This window comes from Balaenoptera borealis (genome assembly GCF_965194805.1).
Source record: "Balaenoptera borealis genome assembly, chromosome: 9".
Classification (NCBI taxonomy): domain Eukaryota; kingdom Metazoa; phylum Chordata; class Mammalia; order Artiodactyla; family Balaenopteridae; genus Balaenoptera; species Balaenoptera borealis.
In genome coordinates this window covers 95844910-95867744 of record NC_138873.1, presented here as the reverse complement: position 1 = coordinate 95867744, position 22835 = coordinate 95844910, and positions in this window count along the sequence as shown.

The window sequence follows — 22835 nt, the reverse complement described above, 5'->3', positions numbered from 1 at the left end:
TTGTGAATTGCAGTGCCCCTGAGCTCCATTATTCAACTCGCTTTCTTGGGAGCTGGCCGCAAAAGCGCAGGATTGCTTCAGGCCGTATTCTGGTTCCTGGCGGCAGGCTGAGCCTGTGGTTAATTCTTCTTCCTGATGGGAAAACAGAGTGACCTGTGCCTGTCCCAACACCTAGAGCTAGTCTCTCATTGGTTCCCCCTCTTCCCGTTCATCCTCAGGACAAATTGCAACCTGTACGGAACAGGAGGATAAAGGTGCTGATTCTCCAAGGAGAGAGATTGCTAGTAAAGCGGCTGGAATGGCGAACCGGAGCACAAGGAGATGAGAAATGAGGTGCGTTTTAGAAACCTTTCCCGATCACACGGTGTGCCATCTTCGGGGTTTCTCATGCATGTTTTCAATGTAGGACGATGCCCTTGAACCTGGAGATTTGGGACCCATGGGATGGGTACCACGCCGTATTAATTTAAAGGGTCTGCGTTAGCTCACCCAACCTCACCAAACCTCTCAGCCCCAAGAGTGTCCACCCATATGTCTCAATCAGCTGTGGGTCTAGATATGGTCAATCCAGGTGGCATCACAGCCCCTGAACGAATTTTGTAAGAATTTCTCTCTCTTTCACTGTCTTTGTTTCACGGGTTTTGAAAAGTAATTGATTTTTATAATGGGGTTTAGCTGCTCTTCACTGCTGTGTTTATGCCGCTTTACACCCACTTGACTCACTTACAGAGAGATATCAATACATAGGTTTTAAGATTCTTACTAGTCAGATATATTCTTGGGCGGTGAATAGGGGGTGTTGAGTCCAGTTCACTGAGCAAGGAGTAGGTCTTGTCTATTACATATTGGGTTCATGGAACGGTATCTGAGCTAATTTGAAACCCTTGTTTTATGCATCACCCCACCTCACCTTTCCCGTTAAGCAGCCATAGTGTGTTTTCTAAATGTGTGACTCCGTTCTGTTTTGTAATTCAGTTCAAGGGTAGCGGTTTTTACATTCCCTCTATAAGTGATATCTCATGATAAGTGTCTTTTTCTGTGGGACTTATTTCACTTAGAATCGTCATACCTAAATCCACTCATCATGCTGCTACTAGCCTTATGACATTGATTTCATGGCAGAGTGATATTCCATTGTACATAAGGACCACAACTTCTTTATCCATTCTTCTCTTTCCTCGGATATTTAAGGTGTAACGAAGTGGAGGTTCTTGTCAACAGAGAAGCCCAAAACTTTGGGGTGCCTGTGTCTTGCTGATTTTTAGTTTTCCCAATTTATACGCCCATGAGTGGAAGTGCCCAAGCTCTCTAAGCTGAGTTTTTTAGATGTTTCAGGACACACCGTACACTTCTCCAAGTGGCTGTTGGCAATTTACGTCCCGCCCTTCAGCGTAGCAAGGCTCCCATTTCTCCATGGCCTGTCCTGCATTTCTGGTTTTGACCCTTTATTCAGCATGACCCTTTTGACCGATGGGAAGCGAGACTTCTTTGTAGCGCTGATTTGCCTTTCCAGGTTGCTTGGTTGGCCAAAAAGGGCGTATGCGTTTTTTCCTGAATATATTCAGGAAAAAACGCATACGCCCTTTTTGGCCAAGGGCATCATTGTCGAGGTTTTGCCGCTTTTCCTGTGCTTTAAAGGCGATTCGAATCTACCTCCTGAAATCTGTTTCCTGCAATTCTGCCTTGCTTTCAAATCCTCTTCGTTGCCTTCCCTCAATATATTTGTGGACGAGAGTTATCATTTGTAAGTCTGCAGGTTTGTGAATTGCAGTGCCCCTGAGCTCCATTATTCAACTCGCTTTCTTGGGAGCTGGCCGCAAAAGCGCAGGATTGCTTCAGGCCGTATTCTGGTTCCTGGCGGCAGGCTGAGCCTGTGGTTAATTCTTCTTCCTGATGGGAAAACAGAGTGACCTGTGCCTGTCCCAACACCTAGAGCTAGTCTCTCATTGGTTGCCCCTCTTCCCGTTCATCCTCAGGACAAATTGCAACCTGTACGGAACAGGAGGATAAAGGTGCTGATTCTCCAAGGAGAGAGATTGCTAGTAAAGCGGCTGGAATGGCGAACCGGAGCACAAGGAGATGAGAAATGAGGTGCGTTTTAGAAACCTTTCCCGATCACACGGTGTGCCATCTTCGGGGTTTCTCATGCATGTTTTCAATGTAGGACGATGCCCTTGAACCTGGAGATTTGGGACCCATGGGATGGGTACCACGCCGTATTAATTTAAAGGGTCTGCGTTAGCTCACCCAACCTCACCAAACCTCTCAGCCCCAAGAGTGTCCACCCATATGTCTCAATCAGCTGTGGGTCTAGATATGGTCAATCCAGGTGGCATCACAGCCCCTGAACGAATTTTGTAAGAATTTCTCTCTCTTTCACTGTCTTTGTTTCACGGGTTTTGAAAAGTAATTGATTTTTATAATGGGGTTTAGCTGCTTTTCACTGCTGTGTTTATGCCGCTTTACACCCACTTGACTCACTTACAGAGAGATATCAATACATAGGTTTTAAGATTCTTACTAGTCAGATATATTCTTGGGCGGTGAATAGGGGGTGTTGAGTCCAGTTCACTGAGCAAGGAGTAGGTCTTGTCTATTACATATTGGGTTCATGGAACGGTATCTGAGCTAATTTGAAACCCTTGTTTTATGCATCACCCCACCTCACCTTTCCCGTTAAGCAGCCATAGTGTGTTTTCTAAATGTGTGACTCCGTTCTGTTTTGTAATTCAGTTCAAGGGTAGCGGTTTTTACATTCCCTCTATAAGTGATATCTCATGATAAGTGTCTTTTTCTGTGGGACTTATTTCACTTAGAATCGTCATACCTAAATCCACTCATCATGCTGCTACTAGCCTTATGACATTGATTTCATGGCTGAGTGATATTCCATTGTACATAAGGACCACAACTTCTTTATCCATTCTTCTCTTTCCTCGGATATTTAAGGTGTAACGAAGTGGAGGTTCTTGTCAACAGAGAAGCCCAAAACTTTGGGGTGCCTGTGTCTTGCTGATTTTTAGTTTTCCCAATTTATACGCCCATGAGTGGAAGTGCCCAAGCTCTCTAAGCTGAGTTTTTTAGATGTTTCAGGACACACCGTACACTTCTCCAGAGTGGCTGTTGGCAATTTACGTCCCGCCCTTCAGCGTAGCAAGGCTCCCATTTCTCCATGGCCTGTCCTGCATTTCTGGTTTTGACCCTTTATTCAGCATGACCCTTTTGACCGATGGGAAGCGAGACTTCTTTGTAGCGCTGATTTGCCTTTCCAGGTTGCTTGGTTGGCCAAAAAGGGCGTATGCGTTTTTTCCTGAATATATTCAGGAAAAAACGCATACGCCCTTTTTGGCCAAGGGCATCATTGTCGAGGTTTTGCCGCTTTTCCTGTGCTTTAAAGGCGATTCGAATCTACCTCCTGAAATCTGTTTCCTGCAATTCTGCCTTGCTTTCAAATCCTCTTCGTTGCCTTCCCTCAATATATTTGTGGACGAGAGTTATCATTTGTAAGTCTGCAGGTTTGTGAATTGCAGTGCCCCTGAGCTCCATTATTCAACTCGCTTTCTTGGGAGCTGGCCGCAAAAGCGCAGGATTGCTTCAGGCCGTATTCTGGTTCCTGGCGGCAGGCTGAGCCTGTGGTTAATTCTTCTTCCTGATGGGAAAACAGAGTGACCTGTGCCTGTCCCAACACCTAGAGCTAGTCTCTCATTGGTTGCCCCTCTTCCCGTTCATCCTCAGGACAAATTGCAACCTGTACGGAACAGGAGGATAAAGGTGCTGATTCTCCAAGGAGAGAGATTGCTAGTAAAGCGGCTGGAATGGCGAACCGGAGCACAAGGAGATGAGAAATGAGGTGCGTTTTAGAAACCTTTCCCGATCACACGGTGTGCCATCTTCGGGGTTTCTCATGCATGTTTTCAATGTAGGACGATGCCCTTGAACCTGGAGATTTGGGACCCATGGGATGGGTACCACGCCGTATTAATTTAAAGGGTCTGCGTTAGCTCACCCAACCTCACCAAACCTCTCAGCCCCAAGAGTGTCCACCCATATGTCTCAATCAGCTGTGGGTCTAGATATGGTCAATCCAGGTGGCATCACAGCCCCTGAACGAATTTTGTAAGAATTTCTCTCTCTTTCACTGTCTTTGTTTCACGGGTTTTGAAAAGTAATTGATTTTTATAATGGGGTTTAGCTGCTTTTCACTGCTGTGTTTATGCCGCTTTACACCCACTTGACTCACTTACAGAGAGATATCAATACATAGGTTTTAAGATTCTTACTAGTCAGATATATTCTTGGGCGGTGAATAGGGGGTGTTGAGTCCAGTTCACTGAGCAAGGAGTAGGTCTTGTCTATTACATATTGGGTTTATGGAACGGTATCTGAGCTAATTTGAAACCCTTGATTTATGCATCACCCCACCTCACCTTTCCCGTTAAGCAGCCATAGTGTGTTTTCTAAACGTGTGACTCTGTTCTATTTTGTAATGGAGTTCAAGGGTAGCGGTTTTTACATTCCCTCTATAAGTGATATCTTATGATAAGTGTCTTTTTCTGTGTGATTTATTTCACTTAGAATCGTCATACCTAAATCCACTCATCATGCTGCTACTAGCCTTATGACATTGATTTCATGGCTGAGTGATATTCCATTGTACATAAGGACCACAACTTCTTTATCCATTCTTCTCTTTCCTGGGATATTTAAGGTGTAACGAAGTGGAGGTTCTTGTCAACAGAGAAGCCCAAAACTTTGGGGTGCCTGTGTCTTGCTGAGTTTTAGTTTTCCCAATTTATACGCCCATGAGTGGAAGTGCCCAAGCTCTCTAAGCTGAGTTTTTTAGATGTTTCAGGACACACCGTACACTTCTCCAGAGTGGCTGTTGGCAATTTACGTCCCGCCCATCAGCGTAGCTAGGCTCCCATTTCTCCATGGCCTGTCCTGCATTTCTGGTTTTGACACTTTATTCAGCATGGCCCTTTTGACCAATGGGAAGCGAGACTTCTTTGTAGCGCTGATTTGCCTTTCCAGGTTGCTTGGTTGGCCAAAAAGGGCGTATGCGATTTTTCCTGAATATATTCAGGAAAAAACGCATACGCCCTTTTTGGCCAAGTGCATCACTGTCGAGGTTTTGCCGCTTTTCCTGTGCTTTAAAGGCGATTCGAATGTACCTCCTGAAATCTGTTTCCTGCAATTCTGCCTTGCTTTCAAATCCTCTTCGTTGCCTTCCCTCAATATATTTGTGGACGAGAGTTATCATTTCTAAGTCTGCAGGTTTGTGAATTGCAGTGCCCCTGAGCTCCATTATTCAACTCGCTTTCTTGGGAGCTGGCCGCAAAAGCGCAGGATTGCTTCAGGCCGTATTCTGGTTCCTGGCGGAAGGCTGAGCCTGTGGTTAATTCTTCTTCCTGATGGGAAAACAGAGTGACCTGTGCCTGTCCCAACACCTAGAGCTAGTCTCTCATTGGTTGCCCCTCTTCCCGTTCATCCTCAGGACAAATTGCAACCTGTACGGAACAGGAGGATAAAGGTGCTGATTCTCCAAGGAGAGAGATTGCTAGTAAAGCGGCTGGAATGGCGAACCGGAGCACAAGGAGATGAGAAATGAGGTGCGTTTTAGAAACCTTTCCCGATCACACGGTGTGCCATCTTCGGGGTTTCTCATGCATGTTTTCAATGTAGGACGATGCCCTTGAACCTGGAGATTTGGGACCCATGGGATGGGTACCACGCCGTATTAATTTAAAGGGTCTGCGTTAGCTCACCCAACCTCACCAAACCTCTCAGCCCCAAGAGTGTCCACCCATATGTCTCAATCAGCTGTGGGTCTAGATATGGTCAATCCAGGTGGCATCACAGCCCCTGAACGAATTTTGTAAGAATTTCTCTCTCTTTCACTGTCTTTGTTTCACGGGTTTTGAAAAGTAATTGATTTTTATAATGGGGTTTAGCTGCTTTTCACTGCTGTGTTTATGCCGCTTTACACCCACTTGACTCACTTACAGAGAGATATCAATACATAGGTTTTAAGATTCTTACTAGTCAGATATATTCTTGGGCGGTGAATAGGGGGTGTTGAGTCCAGTTCACTGAGCAAGGAGTAGGTCTTGTCTATTACATATTGGGTTTATGGAACGGTATCTGAGCTAATTTGAAACCCTTGATTTATGCATCACCCCACCTCACCTTTCCCGTTAAGCAGCCATAGTGTGTTTTCTAAACGTGTGACTCTGTTCTATTTTGTAATGCAGTTCAAGGGTAGCGGTTTTTACATTCCCTCTATAAGTGATATCTTATGATAAGTGTCTTTTTCTGTGTGATTTATTTCACTTAGAATCGTCATACCTAAATCCACTCATCATGCTGCTACTAGCCTTATGACATTGATTTCATGGCTGAGTGATATTCCATTGTACATAAGGACCACAACTTCTTTATCCATTCTTCTCTTTCCTCGGATATTTAAGGTGTAATGAAGTGGAGGTTTTTGTCAACAGAGTAGCCCAAAATTTGGGGTGCCTGTGTCTTGCTGATTTTTAGTTTTCCCAATTTATACGCCCATGAGTGGAAGTGCCCAAGCTCTCTAAGCTGAGTTTTTTAGATGTTTCAGGACACACCGTACACTTCTCCAGAGTGGCTGTTGGCAATTTACGTCCCGCCCATCAGCGTAGCTAGGCTCCCATTTCTCCATGGCCTGTCCTGCATTTCTGGTTTTGACACTTTATTCAGCGTGGCCCTTTTGACCAATGGGAAGCGAGACTTCTTTGTAGCGCTGATTTGCCTTTCCAGGTTGCTTGGTTGGCCAAAAAGGGCGTATGCGATTTTTCCTGAATATATTCAGGAAAAAACGCATACGCCCTTTTTGGCCAAGTGCATCACTGTCGAGGTTTTGCCGCTTTTCCTGTGCTTTAAAGGCGATTCGAATGTACCTCCTGAAATCTGTTTCCTGCAATTCTGCCTTGCTTTCAAATCCTCTTCGTTGCCTTCCCTCAATATATTTGTGGACGAGAGTTATCATTTCTAAGTCTGCAGGTTTGTGAATTGCAGTGCCCCTGAGCTCCATTATTCAACTCGCTTTCTTGGGAGCTGGCCGCAAAATCGCAGGATTGCTTCAGGCCGTATTCTGGTTCCTGGCGGAAGGCTGAGCCTGTGGTTAATTCTTCTTCCTGATGGGAAAACAGAGTGACGTGTGCCTGTCCCAACACCTAGAGCTAGTCTCTCATTGGTTGCCCCTCTTCCCGTTCATCCTCAGGACAAATTGCAACCTGTACGGAACAGGAGGATAAAGGTGCTGATTCTCCAAGGAGAGAGATTGCTAGTAAAGCGGCTGGAATGGCGAACCGGAGCACAAGGAGATGAGAAATGAGGTGCGTTTTAGAAACCTTTCCCGATCACACGGTGTGCCATCTTCGGGGTTTCTCATGCATGTTTTCAATGTAGGACGATGCCCTTGAACCTGGAGATTTGGGACCCATGGGATGGGTACCACGCCGTATTAATTTAAAGGGTCTGCGTTAGCTCACCCAACCTCACCAAACCTCTCAGCCCCAAGAGTGTCCACCCATATGTCTCAATCAGCTGTGGGTCTAGATATGGTCAATCCAGGTGGCATCACAGCCCCTGAACGAATTTTGTAAGAATTTCTCTCTCTTTCACTGTCTTTGTTTCACGGGTTTTGAAAAGTAATTGATTTTTATAATGGGGTTTAGCTGCTTTTCACTGCTGTGTTTATGCCGCTTTACACCCACTTGACTCACTTACAGAGAGATATCAATACATAGGTTTTAAGATTCTTACTAGTCAGATATATTCTTGGGCGGTGAATAGGGGGTGTTGAGTCCAGTTCACTGAGCAAGGAGTAGGTCTTGTCTATTACATATTGGGTTCATGGAACGGTATCTGAGCTAATTTGAAACCCTTGTTTTATGCATCACCCCACCTCACCTTTCCCGTTAAGCAGCCATAGTGTGTTTTCTAAATGTGTGACTCCGTTCTGTTTTGTAATTCAGTTCAAGGGTAGCGGTTTTTACATTCCCTCTATAAGTGATATCTCATGATAAGTGTCTTTTTCTGTGGGACTTATTTCACTTAGAATCGTCATACCTAAATCCACTCATCATGCTGCTACTAGCCTTATGACATTGATTTCATGGCTGAGTGATATTCCATTGTACATAAGGACCACAACTTCTTTATCCATTCTTCTCTTTCCTCGGATATTTAAGGTGTAACGAAGTGGAGGTTCTTGTCAACAGAGTAGCCCAAAATTTGGGGTGCCTGTGTCTTGCTGATTTTTAGTTTTCCCAATTTATACGCCCATGAGTGGAAGTGCCCAAGCTCTCTAAGCTGAGTTTTTTAGATGTTTCAGGACACACCGTACACTTCTCCAGAGTGGCTGTTGGCAATTTACGTCCCGCCCATCAGCGTAGCTAGGCTCCCATTTCTCCATGGCCTGTCCTGCATTTCTGGTTTTGACACTTTATTCAGCATGGCCCTTTTGACCAATGGGAAGCGAGACTTCTTTGTAGCGCTGATTTGCCTTTCCAGGTTGCTTGGTTGGCCAAAAAGGGCGTATGCGATTTTTCCTGAATATATTCAGGAAAAAACGCATACGCCCTTTTTGGCCAAGTGCATCACTGTCGAGGTTTTGCCGCTTTTCCTGTGCTTTAAAGGCGATTCGAATGTACCTCCTGAAATCTGTTTCCTGCAATTCTGCCTTGCTTTCAAATCCTCTTCGTTGCCTTCCCTCAATATATTTGTGGACGAGAGTTATCATTTCTAAGTCTGCAGGTTTGTGAATTGCAGTGCCCCTGAGCTCCATTATTCAACTCGCTTTCTTGGGAGCTGGCCGCAAAAGCGCAGGATTGCTTCAGGCCGTATTCTGGTTCCTGGCGGCAGGCTGAGCCTGTGGTTAATTCTTCTTCCTGATGGGAAAACAGAGTGACCTGTGCCTGTCCCAACACCTAGAGCTAGTCTCTCATTGGTTGCCCCTCTTCCCGTTCATCCTCAGGACAAATTGCAACCTGTACGGAACAGGAGGATAAAGGTGCTGATTCTCCAAGGAGAGAGATTGCTAGTAAAGCGGCTGGAATGGCGAACCGGAGCACAAGGAGATGAGAAATGAGGTGCGTTTTAGAAACCTTTCCCGATCACACGGTGTGCCATCTTCGGGGTTTCTCATGCATGTTTTCAATGTAGGACGATGCCCTTGAACCTGGAGATTTGGGACCCATGGGATGGGTACCACGCCGTATTAATTTAAAGGGTCTGCGTTAGCTCACCCAACCTCACCAAACCTCTCAGCCCCAAGAGTGTCCACCCATATGTCTCAATCAGCTGTGGGTCTAGATATGGTCAATCCAGGTGGCATCACAGCCCCTGAACGAATTTTGTAAGAATTTCTCTCTCTTTCACTGTCTTTGTTTCACGGGTTTTGAAAAGTAATTGATTTTTATAATGGGGTTTAGCTGCTTTTCACTGCTGTGTTTATGCCGCTTTACACCCACTTGACTCACTTACAGAGAGATATCAATACATAGGTTTTAAGATTCTTACTAGTCAGATATATTCTTGGGCGGTGAATAGGGGGTGTTGAGTCCAGTTCACTGAGCAAGGAGTAGGTCTTGTCTATTACATATTGGGTTTATGGAACGGTATCTGAGCTAATTTGAAACCCTTGATTTATGCATCACCCCACCTCACCTTTCCCGTTAAGCAGCCATAGTGTGTTTTCTAAACGTGTGACTCTGTTCTATTTTGTAATGCAGTTCAAGGGTAGCGGTTTTTACATTCCCTCTATAAGTGATATCTTATGATAAGTGTCTTTTTCTGTGTGATTTATTTCACTTAGAATCGTCATACCTAAATCCACTCATCATGCTGCTACTAGCCTTATGACATTGATTTCATGGCTGAGTGATATTCCATTGTACATAAGGACCACAACTTCTTTATCCATTCTTCTCTTTCCTCGGATATTTAAGGTGTAATGAAGTGGAGGTTTTTGTCAACAGAGTAGCCCAAAATTTGGGGTGCCTGTGTCTTGCTGATTTTTAGTTTTCCCAATTTATACGCCCATGAGTGGAAGTGCCCAAGCTCTCTAAGCTGAGTTTTTTAGATGTTTCAGGACACACCGTACACTTCTCCAGAGTGGCTGTTGGCAATTTACGTCCCGCCCATCAGCGTAGCTAGGCTCCCATTTCTCCATGGCCTGTCCTGCATTTCTGGTTTTGACACTTTATTCAGCGTGGCCCTTTTGACCAATGGGAAGCGAGACTTCTTTGTAGCGCTGATTTGCCTTTCCAGGTTGCTTGGTTGGCCAAAAAGGGCGTATGCGATTTTTCCTGAATATATTCAGGAAAAAACGCATACGCCCTTTTTGGCCAAGTGCATCACTGTCGAGGTTTTGCCGCTTTTCCTGTGCTTTAAAGGCGATTCGAATGTACCTCCTGAAATCTGTTTCCTGCAATTCTGCCTTGCTTTCAAATCCTCTTCGTTGCCTTCCCTCAATATATTTGTGGACGAGAGTTATCATTTCTAAGTCTGCAGGTTTGTGAATTGCAGTGCCCCTGAGCTCCATTATTCAACTCGCTTTCTTGGGAGCTGGCCGCAAAATCGCAGGATTGCTTCAGGCCGTATTCTGGTTCCTGGCGGAAGGCTGAGCCTGTGGTTAATTCTTCTTCCTGATGGGAAAACAGAGTGACGTGTGCCTGTCCCAACACCTAGAGCTAGTCTCTCATTGGTTGCCCCTCTTCCCGTTCATCCTCAGGACAAATTGCAACCTGTACGGAACAGGAGGATAAAGGTGCTGATTCTCCAAGGAGAGAGATTGCTAGTAAAGCGGCTGGAATGGCGAACCGGAGCACAAGGAGATGAGAAATGAGGTGCGTTTTAGAAACCTTTCCCGATCACACGGTGTGCCATCTTCGGGGTTTCTCATGCATGTTTTCAATGTAGGACGATGCCCTTGAACCTGGAGATTTGGGACCCATGGGATGGGTACCACGCCGTATTAATTTAAAGGGTCTGCGTTAGCTCACCCAACCTCACCAAACCTCTCAGCCCCAAGAGTGTCCACCCATATGTCTCAATCAGCTGTGGGTCTAGATATGGTCAATCCAGGTGGCATCACAGCCCCTGAACGAATTTTGTAAGAATTTCTCTCTCTTTCACTGTCTTTGTTTCACGGGTTTTGAAAAGTAATTGATTTTTATAATGGGGTTTAGCTGCTTTTCACTGCTGTGTTTATGCCGCTTTACACCCACTTGACTCACTTACAGAGAGATATCAATACATAGGTTTTAAGATTCTTACTAGTCAGATATATTCTTGGGCGGTGAATAGGGGGTGTTGAGTCCAGTTCACTGAGCAAGGAGTAGGTCTTGTCTATTACATATTGGGTTCATGGAACGGTATCTGAGCTAATTTGAAACCCTTGTTTTATGCATCACCCCACCTCACCTTTCCCGTTAAGCAGCCATAGTGTGTTTTCTAAATGTGTGACTCCGTTCTGTTTTGTAATTCAGTTCAAGGGTAGCGGTTTTTACATTCCCTCTATAAGTGATATCTCATGATAAGTGTCTTTTTCTGTGGGACTTATTTCACTTAGAATCGTCATACCTAAATCCACTCATCATGCTGCTACTAGCCTTATGACATTGATTTCATGGCTGAGTGATAGTCCATTGTACATAAGGACCACAACTTCTTTATCCATTCTTCTCTTTCCTCGGATATTTAAGGTGTAACGAAGTGGAGGTTCTTGTCAACAGAGTAGCCCAAAATTTGGGGTGCCTGTGTCTTGCTGATTTTTAGTTTTCCCAATTTATACGCCCATGAGTGGAAGTGCCCAAGCTCTCTAAGCTGAGTTTTTTAGATGTTTCAGGACACACCGTACACTTCTCCAGAGTGGCTGTTGGCAATTTACGTCCCGCCCATCAGCGTAGCTAGGCTCCCATTTCTCCATGGCCTGTCCTGCATTTCTGGTTTTGACACTTTATTCAGCGTGGCCCTTTTGACCAATGGGAAGCGAGACTTCTTTGTAGCGCTGATTTGCCTTTCCAGGTTGCTTGGTTGGCCAAAAAGGGCGTATGCGATTTTTCCTGAATATATTCAGGAAAAAACGCATACGCCCTTTTTGGCCAAGTGCATCACTGTCGAGGTTTTGCCGCTTTTCCTGTGCTTTAAAGGCGATTCGAATGTACCTCCTGAAATCTGTTTCCTGCAATTCTGCCTTGCTTTCAAATCCTCTTCGTTGCCTTCCCTCAATATATTTGTGGACGAGAGTTATCATTTCTAAGTCTGCAGGTTTGTGAATTGCAGTGCCCCTGAGCTCCATTATTCAACTCGCTTTCTTGGGAGCTGGCCGCAAAAGCGCAGGATTGCTTCAGGCCGTATTCTGGTTCCTGGCGGAAGGCTGAGCCTGTGGTTAATTCTTCTTCCTGATGGGAAAACAGAGTGACGTGTGCCTGTCCCAACACCTAGAGCTAGTCTCTCATTGGTTGCCCCTCTTCCCGTTCATCCTCAGGACAAATTGCAACCTGTACGGAACAGGAGGATAAAGGTGCTGATTCTCCAAGGAGAGAGATTGCTAGTAAAGCGGCTGGAATGGCGAACCGGAGCACAAGCAGATGAGAAATGAGGTGCGTTTTAGAAACCTTTCCCGATCACACGGTGTGCCATCTTCGGGGTTTCTCATGCATGTTTTCAATGTAGGACGATGCCCTTGAACCTGGAGATTTGGGACCCATGGGATGGGTACCACGCCGTATTAATTTAAAGGGTCTGCGTTAGCTCACCCAACCTCACCAAACCTCTCAGCCCCAAGAGTGTCCACCCATATGTCTCAATCAGCTGTGGGTCTAGATATGGTCAATCCAGGTGGCATCACAGCCCCTGAACGAATTTTGTAAGAATTTCTCTCTCTTTCACTGTCTTTGTTTCACGGGTTTTGAAAAGTAATTGATTTTTATAATGGGGTTTAGCTGCTTTTCACTGCTGTGTTTATGCCGCTTTACACCCACTTGACTCACTTACAGAGAGATATCAATACATAGGTTTTAAGATTCTTACTAGTCAGATATATTCTTGGGCGGTGAATAGGGGGTGTTGAGTCCAGTTCACTGAGCAAGGAGTAGGTCTTGTCTATTACATATTGGGTTCATGGAACGGTATCTGAGCTAATTTGAAACCCTTGTTTTATGCATCACCCCACCTCACCTTTCCCGTTAAGCAGCCATAGTGTGTTTTCTAAATGTGTGACTCCGTTCTGTTTTGTAATTCAGTTCAAGGGTAGCGGTTTTTACATTCCCTCTATAAGTGATATCTCATGATAAGTGTCTTTTTCTGTGGGACTTATTTCACTTAGAATCGTCATACCTAAATCCACTCATCATGCTGCTACTAGCCTTATGACATTGATTTCATGGCTGAGTGATATTCCATTGTACATAAGGACCACAACTTCTTTATCCATTCTTCTCTTTCCTCGGATATTTAAGGTGTAACGAAGTGGAGGTTCTTGTCAACAGAGAAGCCCAAAACTTTGGGGTGCCTGTGTCTTGCTGATTTTTAGTTTTCCCAATTTATACGCCCATGAGTGGAAGTGCCCAAGCTCTCTAAGCTGAGTTTTTTAGATGTTTCAGGACACACCGTACACTTCTCCAGAGTGGCTGTTGGCAATTTACGTCCCGCCCTTCAGCGTAGCAAGGCTCCCATTTCTCCATGGCCTGTCCTGCATTTCTGGTTTTGACCCTTTATTCAGCATGACCCTTTTGACCGATGGGAAGCGAGACTTCTTTGTAGCGCTGATTTGCCTTTCCAGGTTGCTTGGTTGGCCAAAAAGGGCGTATGCGTTTTTTCCTGAATATATTCAGGAAAAAACGCATACGCCCTTTTTGGCCAAGGGCATCATTGTCGAGGTTTTGCCGCTTTTCCTGTGCTTTAAAGGCGATTCGAATCTACCTCCTGAAATCTGTTTCCTGCAATTCTGCCTTGCTTTCAAATCCTCTTCGTTGCCTTCCCTCAATATATTTGTGGACGAGAGTTATCATTTCTAAGTCTGCAGGTTTGTGAATTGCAGTGCCCCTGAGCTCCATTATTCAACTCGCTTTCTTGGGAGCTGGCCGCAAAAGCGCAGGATTGCTTCAGGCCGTATTCTGGTTCCTGGCGGAAGGCTGAGCCTGTGGTTAATTCTTCTTCCTGATGGGAAAACAGAGTGACCTGTGCCTGTCCCAACACCTAGAGCTAGTCTCTCATTGGTTGCCCCTCTTCCCGTTCATCCTCAGGACAAATTGCAACCTGTACGGAACAGGAGGATAAAGGTGCTGATTCTCCAAGGAGAGAGATTGCTAGTAAAGCGGCTGGAATGGCGAACCGGAGCACAAGGAGATGAGAAATGAGGTGCGTTTTAGAAACCTTTCCCGATCACACGGTGTGCCATCTTCGGGGTTTCTCATGCATGTTTTCAATGTAGGACGATGCCCTTGAACCTGGAGATTTGGGACCCATGGGATGGGTACCACGCCGTATTAATTTAAAGGGTCTGCGTTAGCTCACCCAACCTCACCAAACCTCTCAGCCCCAAGAGTGTCCACCCATATGTCTCAATCAGCTGTGGGTCTAGATATGGTCAATCCAGGTGGCATCACAGCCCCTGAACGAATTTTGTAAGAATTTCTCTCTCTTTCACTGTCTTTGTTTCACGGGTTTTGAAAAGTAATTGATTTTTATAATGGGGTTTAGCTGCTTTTCACTGCTGTGTTTATGCCGCTTTACACCCACTTGACTCACTTACAGAGAGATATCAATACATAGGTTTTAAGATTCTTACTAGTCAGATATATTCTTGGGCGGTGAATAGGGGGTGTTGAGTCCAGTTCACTGAGCAAGGAGTAGGTCTTGTCTATTACATATTGGGTTCATGGAACGGTATCTGAGCTAATTTGAAACCCTTGTTTTATGCATCACCCCACCTCACCTTTCCCGTTAAGCAGCCATAGTGTGTTTTCTAAATGTGTGACTCCGTTCTGTTTTGTAATTCAGTTCAAGGGTAGCGGTTTTTACATTCCCTCTATAAGTGATATCTCATGATAAGTGTCTTTTTCTGTGGGACTTATTTCACTTAGAATCGTCATACCTAAATCCACTCATCATGCTGCTACTAGCCTTATGACATTGATTTCATGGCTGAGTGATATTCCATTGTACATAAGGACCACAACTTCTTTATCCATTCTTCTCTTTCCTCGGATATTTAAGGTGTAACGAAGTGGAGGTTCTTGTCAACAGAGAAGCCCAAAACTTTGGGGTGCCTGTGTCTTGCTGATTTTTAGTTTTCCCAATTTATACGCCCATGAGTGGAAGTGCCCAAGCTCTCTAAGCTGAGTTTTTTAGATGTTTCAGGACACACCGTACACTTCTCCAGAGTGGCTGTTGGCAATTTACGTCCCGCCCTTCAGCGTAGCAAGGCTCCCATTTCTCCATGGCCTGTCCTGCATTTCTGGTTTTGACCCTTTATTCAGCATGACCCTTTTGACCGATGGGAAGCGAGACTTCTTTGTAGCGCTGATTTGCCTTTCCAGGTTGCTTGGTTGGCCAAAAAGGGCGTATGCGTTTTTTCCTGAATATATTCAGGAAAAAACGCATACGCCCTTTTTGGCCAAGGGCATCATTGTCGAGGTTTTGCCGCTTTTCCTGTGCTTTAAAGGCGATTCGAATCTACCTCCTGAAATCTGTTTCCTGCAATTCTGCCTTGCTTTCAAATCCTCTTCGTTGCCTTCCCTCAATATATTTGTGGACGAGAGTTATCATTTCTAAGTCTGCAGGTTTGTGAATTGCAGTGCCCCTGAGCTCCATTATTCAACTCGCTTTCTTGGGAGCTGGCCGCAAAAGCGCAGGATTGCTTCAGGCCGTATTCTGGTTCCTGGCGGAAGGCTGAGCCTGTGGTTAATTCTTCTTCCTGATGGGAAAACAGAGTGACCTGTGCCTGTCCCAACACCTAGAGCTAGTCTCTCATTGGTTGCCCCTCTTCCCGTTCATCCTCAGGACAAATTGCAACCTGTACGGAACAGGAGGATAAAGGTGCTGATTCTCCAAGGAGAGAGATTGCTAGTAAAGCGGCTGGAATGGCGAACCGGAGCACAAGGAGATGAGAAATGAGGTGCGTTTTAGAAACCTTTCCCGATCACACGGTGTGCCATCTTCGGGGTTTCTCATGCATGTTTTCAATGTAGGACGATGCCCTTGAACCTGGAGATTTGGGACCCATGGGATGGGTACCACGCCGTATTAATTTAAAGGGTCTGCGTTAGCTCACCCAACCTCACCAAACCTCTCAGCCCCAAGAGTGTCCACCCATATGTCTCAATCAGCTGTGGGTCTAGATATGGTCAATCCAGGTGGCATCACAGCCCCTGAACGAATTTTGTAAGAATTTCTCTCTCTTTCACTGTCTTTGTTTCACGGGTTTTGAAAAGTAATTGATTTTTATAATGGGGTTTAGCTGCTTTTCACTGCTGTGTTTATGCCGCTTTACACCCACTTGACTCACTTACAGAGAGATATCAATACATAGGTTTTAAGATTCTTACTAGTCAGATATATTCTTGGGCGGTGAATAGGGGGTGTTGAGTCCAGTTCACTGAGCAAGGAGTAGGTCTTGTCTATTACATATTGGGTTCATGGAACGGTATCTGAGCTAATTTGAAACCCTTGTTTTATGCATCACCCCACCTCACCTTTCCCGTTAAGCAGCCATAGTGTGTTTTCTAAATGTGTGACTCCGTTCTGTTTTGTAATTCAGTTCAAGGGTAGCGGTTTTTACATTCCCTCTATAAGTGATATCTCATGATAAGTGTCTTTTTCTGTGGGACTTATTTCACTTAGAATCGTCATACCTAAATCCACTCATCATGCTGCTACTAGCCTTATGACATTGATTTCATGGCTGAGTGATATTCCATTGTACATAAGGACCACAACTTCTTTATCCATTCTTCTCTTTCCTCGGATATTTAAGGTGTAACGAAGTGGAGGTTCTTGTCAACAGAGAAGCCCAAAACTTTGGGGTGCCTGTGTCTTGCTGATTTTTAGTTTTCCCAATTTATACGCCCATGAGTGGAAGTGCCCAAGCTCTCTAAGCTGAGTTTTTTAGATGTTTCAGGACACACCGTACACTTCTCCAGAGTGGCTGTTGGCAATTTACGTCCCGCCCTTCAGCGTAGCAAGGCTCCCATTTCTCCATGGCCTGTCCTGCATTTCTGGTTTTGACCCTTTATTCAGCATGACCCTTTTGACCGATGGGAAGCGAGACTTCTTTGTAGCGCTGATTTGCCTTTCCAGGTTGCTTGGTTGGCCAAAAAGGGCGTATGCGTTTTTTCCTGAATATATTCAGGAAAAAACGCATACGCCCTTTTTGGCCAAGGGCATCATTGTCGAGGTTTTGCCGCTTTTCCTGTGCTTTAAAGGCGATTCGAATCTACCTCCTGAAATCTGTTTCCTGCAATTCTGCCTTGCTTTCAAATCCTCTTCGTTGCCTTCCCTCAATATATTTGTGGACGAGAGTTATCATTTCTAAGTCTGCAGGTTTGTGAATTGCAGTGCCCCTGAGCTCCATTCTTCAAGTCGCTTTCTTGGGAGCTGGCCGCAAAAGCGCAGGATTGCTTCAGGCCGTATTCTGGTTCCTGGCGGCAGGCTGAGCCTGTGGTTAATTCTTCTTCCTGATGGGAAAACAGAGTGACCTGTGCCTGTCCCAACACCTAGAGCTAGTCTCTCATTGGTTGCCCCTCTTCCCGTTCATCCTCAGGACAAATTGCAACCTGTACGGAACAGGAGGATAAAGGTGCTGATTCTCCAAGGAGAGAGATTGCTAGTAAAGCGGCTGGAATGGCGAACCGGAGCACAAGGAGATGAGAAATGAGGTGCGTTTTAGAAACCTTTCCCGATCACACGGTGTGCCATCTTCGGGGTTTCTCATGCATGTTTTCAATGTAGGACGATGCCCTTGAACCTGGAGATTTGGGACCCATGGGATGGGTACCACGCCGTATTAATTTAAAGGGTCTGCGTTAGCTCACCCAACCTCACCAAACCTCTCAGCCCCAAGAGTGTCCACCCATATGTCTCAATCAGCTGTGGGTCTAGATATGGTCAATCCAGGTGGCATCACAGCCCCTGAACGAATTTTGTAAGAATTTCTCTCTCTTTCACTGTCTTTGTTTCACGGGTTTTGAAAAGTAATTGATTTTTATAATGGGGTTTAGCTGCTTTTCACTGCTGTGTTTATGCCGCTTTACACCCACTTGACTCACTTACAGAGAGATATCAATACATAGGTTTTAAGATTCTTACTAGTCAGATATATTCTTGGGCGGTGAATAGGGGGTGTTGAGTCCAGTTCACTGAGCAAGGAGTAGGTCTTGTCTATTACATATTGGGTTTATGGAACGGTATCTGAGCTAATTTGAAACCCTTGATTTATGCATCACCCCACCTCACCTTTCCCGTTAAGCAGCCATAGTGTGTTTTCTAAACGTGTGACTCTGTTCTATTTTGTAATGCAGTTCAAGGGTAGCGGTTTTTACATTCCCTCTATAAGTGATATCTTATGATAAGTGTCTTTTTCTGTGTGATTTATTTCACTTAGAATCGTCATACCTAAATCCACTCATCATGCTGCTACTAGCCTTATGACATTGATTTCATGGCTGAGTGATATTCCATTGTACATAAGGACCACAACTTCTTTATCCATTCTTCTCTTTCCTCGGATATTTAAGGTGTAATGAAGTGGAGGTTTTTGTCAACAGAGTAGCCCAAAATTTGGGGTGCCTGTGTCTTGCTGATTTTTAGTTTTCCCAATTTATACGCCCATGAGTGGAAGTGCCCAAGCTCTCTAAGCTGAGTTTTTTAGATGTTTCAGGACACACCGTACACTTCTCCAGAGTGGCTGTTGGCAATTTACGTCCCGCCCATCAGCGTAGCTAGGCTCCCATTTCTCCATGGCCTGTCCTGCATTTCTGGTTTTGACACTTTATTCAGCGTGGCCCTTTTGACCAATGGGAAGCGAGACTTCTTTGTAGCGCTGATTTGCCTTTCCAGGTTGCTTGGTTGGCCAAAAAGGGCGTATGCGATTTTTCCTGAATATATTCAGGAAAAAACGCATACGCCCTTTTTGGCCAAGTGCATCACTGTCGAGGTTTTGCCGCTTTTCCTGTGCTTTAAAGGCGATTCGAATGTACCTCCTGAAATCTGTTTCCTGCAATTATGCCTTGCTTTCAAATCCTCTTCGTTGCCTTCCCTCAATATATTTGTGGACGAGAGTTATCATTTCTAAGTCTGCAGGTTTGTGAATTGCAGTGCCCCTGAGCTCCATTATTCAACTCGCTTTCTTGGGAGCTGGCCGCAAAAGCGCAGGATTGCTTCAGGCCGTATTCTGGTTCCTGGCGGAAGGCTGAGCCTGTGGTTAATTCTTCTTCCTGATGGGAAAACAGAGTGACGTGTGCCTGTCCCAACACCTAGAGCTAGTCTCTCATTGGTTGCCCCTCTTCCCGTTCATCCTCAGGACAAATTGCAACCTGTACGGAACAGGAGGATAAAGGTGCTGATTCTCCAAGGAGAGAGATTGCTAGTAAAGCGGCTGGAATGGCGAACCGGAGCACAAGCAGATGAGAAATGAGGTGCGTTTTAGAAACCTTTCCCCATCACACGGTGTGCCATCTTCGGGGTTTCTCATGCATGTTTTCAATGTAGGACGATGCCCTTGAACCTGGAGATTTGGGACCCATGGGATGGGTACCACGCCGTATTAATTTAAAGGGTCTGCGTTAGCTCACCCAACCTCACCAAACCTCTCAGCCCCAAGAGTGTCCACCCATATGTCTCAATCAGCTGTGGGTCTAGATATGGTCAATCCAGGTGGCATCACAGCCCCTGAACGAATTTTGTAAGAATTTCTCTCTCTTTCACTGTCTTTGTTTCACGGGTTTTGAAAAGTAATTGATTTTTATAATGGGGTTTAGCTGCTTTTCACTGCTGTGTTTATGCCGCTTTACACCCACTTGACTCACTTACAGAGAGATATCAATACATAGGTTTTAAGATTCTTACTAGTCAGATATATTCTTGGGCGGTGAATAGGGGGTGTTGAGTCCAGTTCACTGAGCAAGGAGTAGGTCTTGTCTATTACATATTGGGTTCATGGAACGGTATCTGAGCTAATTTGAAACCCTTGTTTTATGCATCACCCCACCTCACCTTTCCCGTTAAGCAGCCATAGTGTGTTTTCTAAATGTGTGACTCCGTTCTGTTTTGTAATTCAGTTCAAGGGTAGCGGTGTTTACATTCCCTCTATAAGTGATATCTCATGATAAGTGTCTTTTTCTGTGTGACTTATTTCACTTAGAATCGTCATACCTAAATCCACTCATCATGCTGCTACTAGCCTTATGACATTGATTTCATGGCTGAGTGATATTCCATTGTACATAAGGACCACAACTTCTTTATCCATTCTTCTCTTTCCTCGGATATTTAAGGTGTAACGAAGTGGAGGTTCTTGTCAACAGAGAAGCCCAAAACTTTGGGGTGCCTGTGTCTTGCTGATTTTTAGTTTTTCCAATTTATACGCCCATGAGTGGAAGTGCCCAAGCTCTCTAAGCTGAGTTTTTTAGATGTTTCAGGACACACCTTACACTTCTCCAGAGTGGCTGTTGGCAATTTACGTCCCGCCCTTCAGCGTAGCAAGGCTCCCATTTCTCCATGGCCTGTCCTGCATTTCTGGTTTTGACCCTTTATTCAGCATGACCCTTTTGACCGATGGGAAGCGAGACTTCTTTGTAGCGCTGATTTGCCTTTCCAGGTTGCTTGGTTGGCCAAAAAGGGCGTATGCGTTTTTTCCTGAATATATTCAGGAAAAAACGCATACGCCCTTTTTGGCCAAGGGCATCATTGTCGAGGTTTTGCCGCTTTTCCTGTGCTTTAAAGGCGATTCGAATCTACCTCCTGAAATCTGTTTCCTGCAATTCTGCCTTGCTTTCAAATCCTCTTCGTTGCCTTCCCTCAATATATTTGTGGACGAGAGTTATCATTTCTAAGTCTGCAGGTTTGTGAATTGCAGTGCCCCTGAGCTCCATTCTTCAACTCGCTTTCTTGGGAGCTGGCCGCAAAAGCGCAGGATTGCTTCAGGCCGTATTCTGGTTCCTGGCGGCAGGCTGAGCCTGTGGTTAATTCTTCTTCCTGATGGGAAAACAGAGTGACGTGTGCCTGTCCCAACACCTAGAGCTAGTCTCTCATTGGTTGCCCCTCTTCCCGTTCATCCTCAGGACAAATTGCAACCTGTACGGAACAGGAGGATAAAGGTGCTGATTCTCCAAGGAGAGAGATTGCTAGTAAAGCGGCTGGAATGGCGAACCGGAGCACAAGGAGATGAGAAATGAGGTGCGTTTTAGAAACCTTTCCCCATCACACGGTGTGCCATCTTCGGGGTTTCTCATGCATGTTTTCAATGTAGGACGATGCCCTTGAACCTGGAGATTTGGGACCCATGGGATGGGTACCACGCCGTATTAATTTAAAGGGTCTGCGTTAGCTCACCCAACCTCACCAAACCTCTCAGCCCCAAGAGTGTCCACCCATATGTCTCAATCAGCTGTGGGTCTAGATATGGTCAATCCAGGTGGCATCACAGCCCCTGAACGAATTTTGTAAGAATTTCTCTCTCTTTCACTGTCTTTGTTTCACGGGTTTTGAAAAGTAATTGATTTTTATAATGGGGTTTAGCTGCTTTTCACTGCTGTGTTTATGCCGCTTTACACCCACTTGACTCACTTACAGAGAGATATCAATACATAGGTTTTAAGATTCTTACTAGTCAGATATATTCTTGGGCGGTGAATAGGGGGTGTTGAGTCCAGTTCACTGAGCAAGGAGTAGGTCTTGTCTATTACATATTGGGTTCATGGAACGGTATCTGAGCTAATTTGAAACCCTTGTTTTATGCATCACCCCACCTCACCTTTCCCGTTAAGCAGCCATAGTGTGTTTTCTAAATGTGTGACTCCGTTCTGTTTTGTAATTCAGTTCAAGGGTAGCGGTTTTTACATTCCCTCTATAAGTGATATCTCATGATAAGTGTCTTTTTCTGTGGGACTTATTTCACTTAGAATCGTCATACCTAAATCCACTCATCATGCTGCTACTAGCCTTATGACATTGATTTCATGGCTGAGTGATATTCCATTGTACATAAGGACCACAACTTCTTTATCCATTCTTCTCTTTCCTCGGATATTTAAGGTGTAACGAAGTGGAGGTTCTTGTTAACAGAGAAGCCCAAAACTTTGGGGTGCCTGTGTCTTGCTGATTTTTAGTTTTCCCAATTTATACGCCCATGAGTGGAAGTGCCCAAGCTCTCTAAGCTGAGTTTTTTAGATGTTTCAGGACACACCGTACACTTCTCCAGAGTGGCTGTTGGCAATTTACGTCCCGCCCTTCAGCGTAGCAAGGCTCCCATTTCTCCATGGCCTGTCCTGCATTTCTGGTTTTGACCCTTTATTCAGCATGACCCTTTTGACCGATGGGAAGCGAGACTTCTTTGTAGCGCTGATTTGCCTTTCCAGGTTGCTTGGTTGGCCAAAAAGGGCGTATGCGTTTTTTCCTGAATATATTCAGGAAAAAACGCATACGCCCTTTTTGGCCAAGGGCATCATTGTCGAGGTTTTGCCGCTTTTCCTGTGCTTTAAAGGCGATTCGAATGTACCTCCTGAAATCTGTTTCCTGCAATTCTGCCTTGCTTTCAAATCCTCTTCGTTGCCTTCCCTCAATATATTTGTGGACGA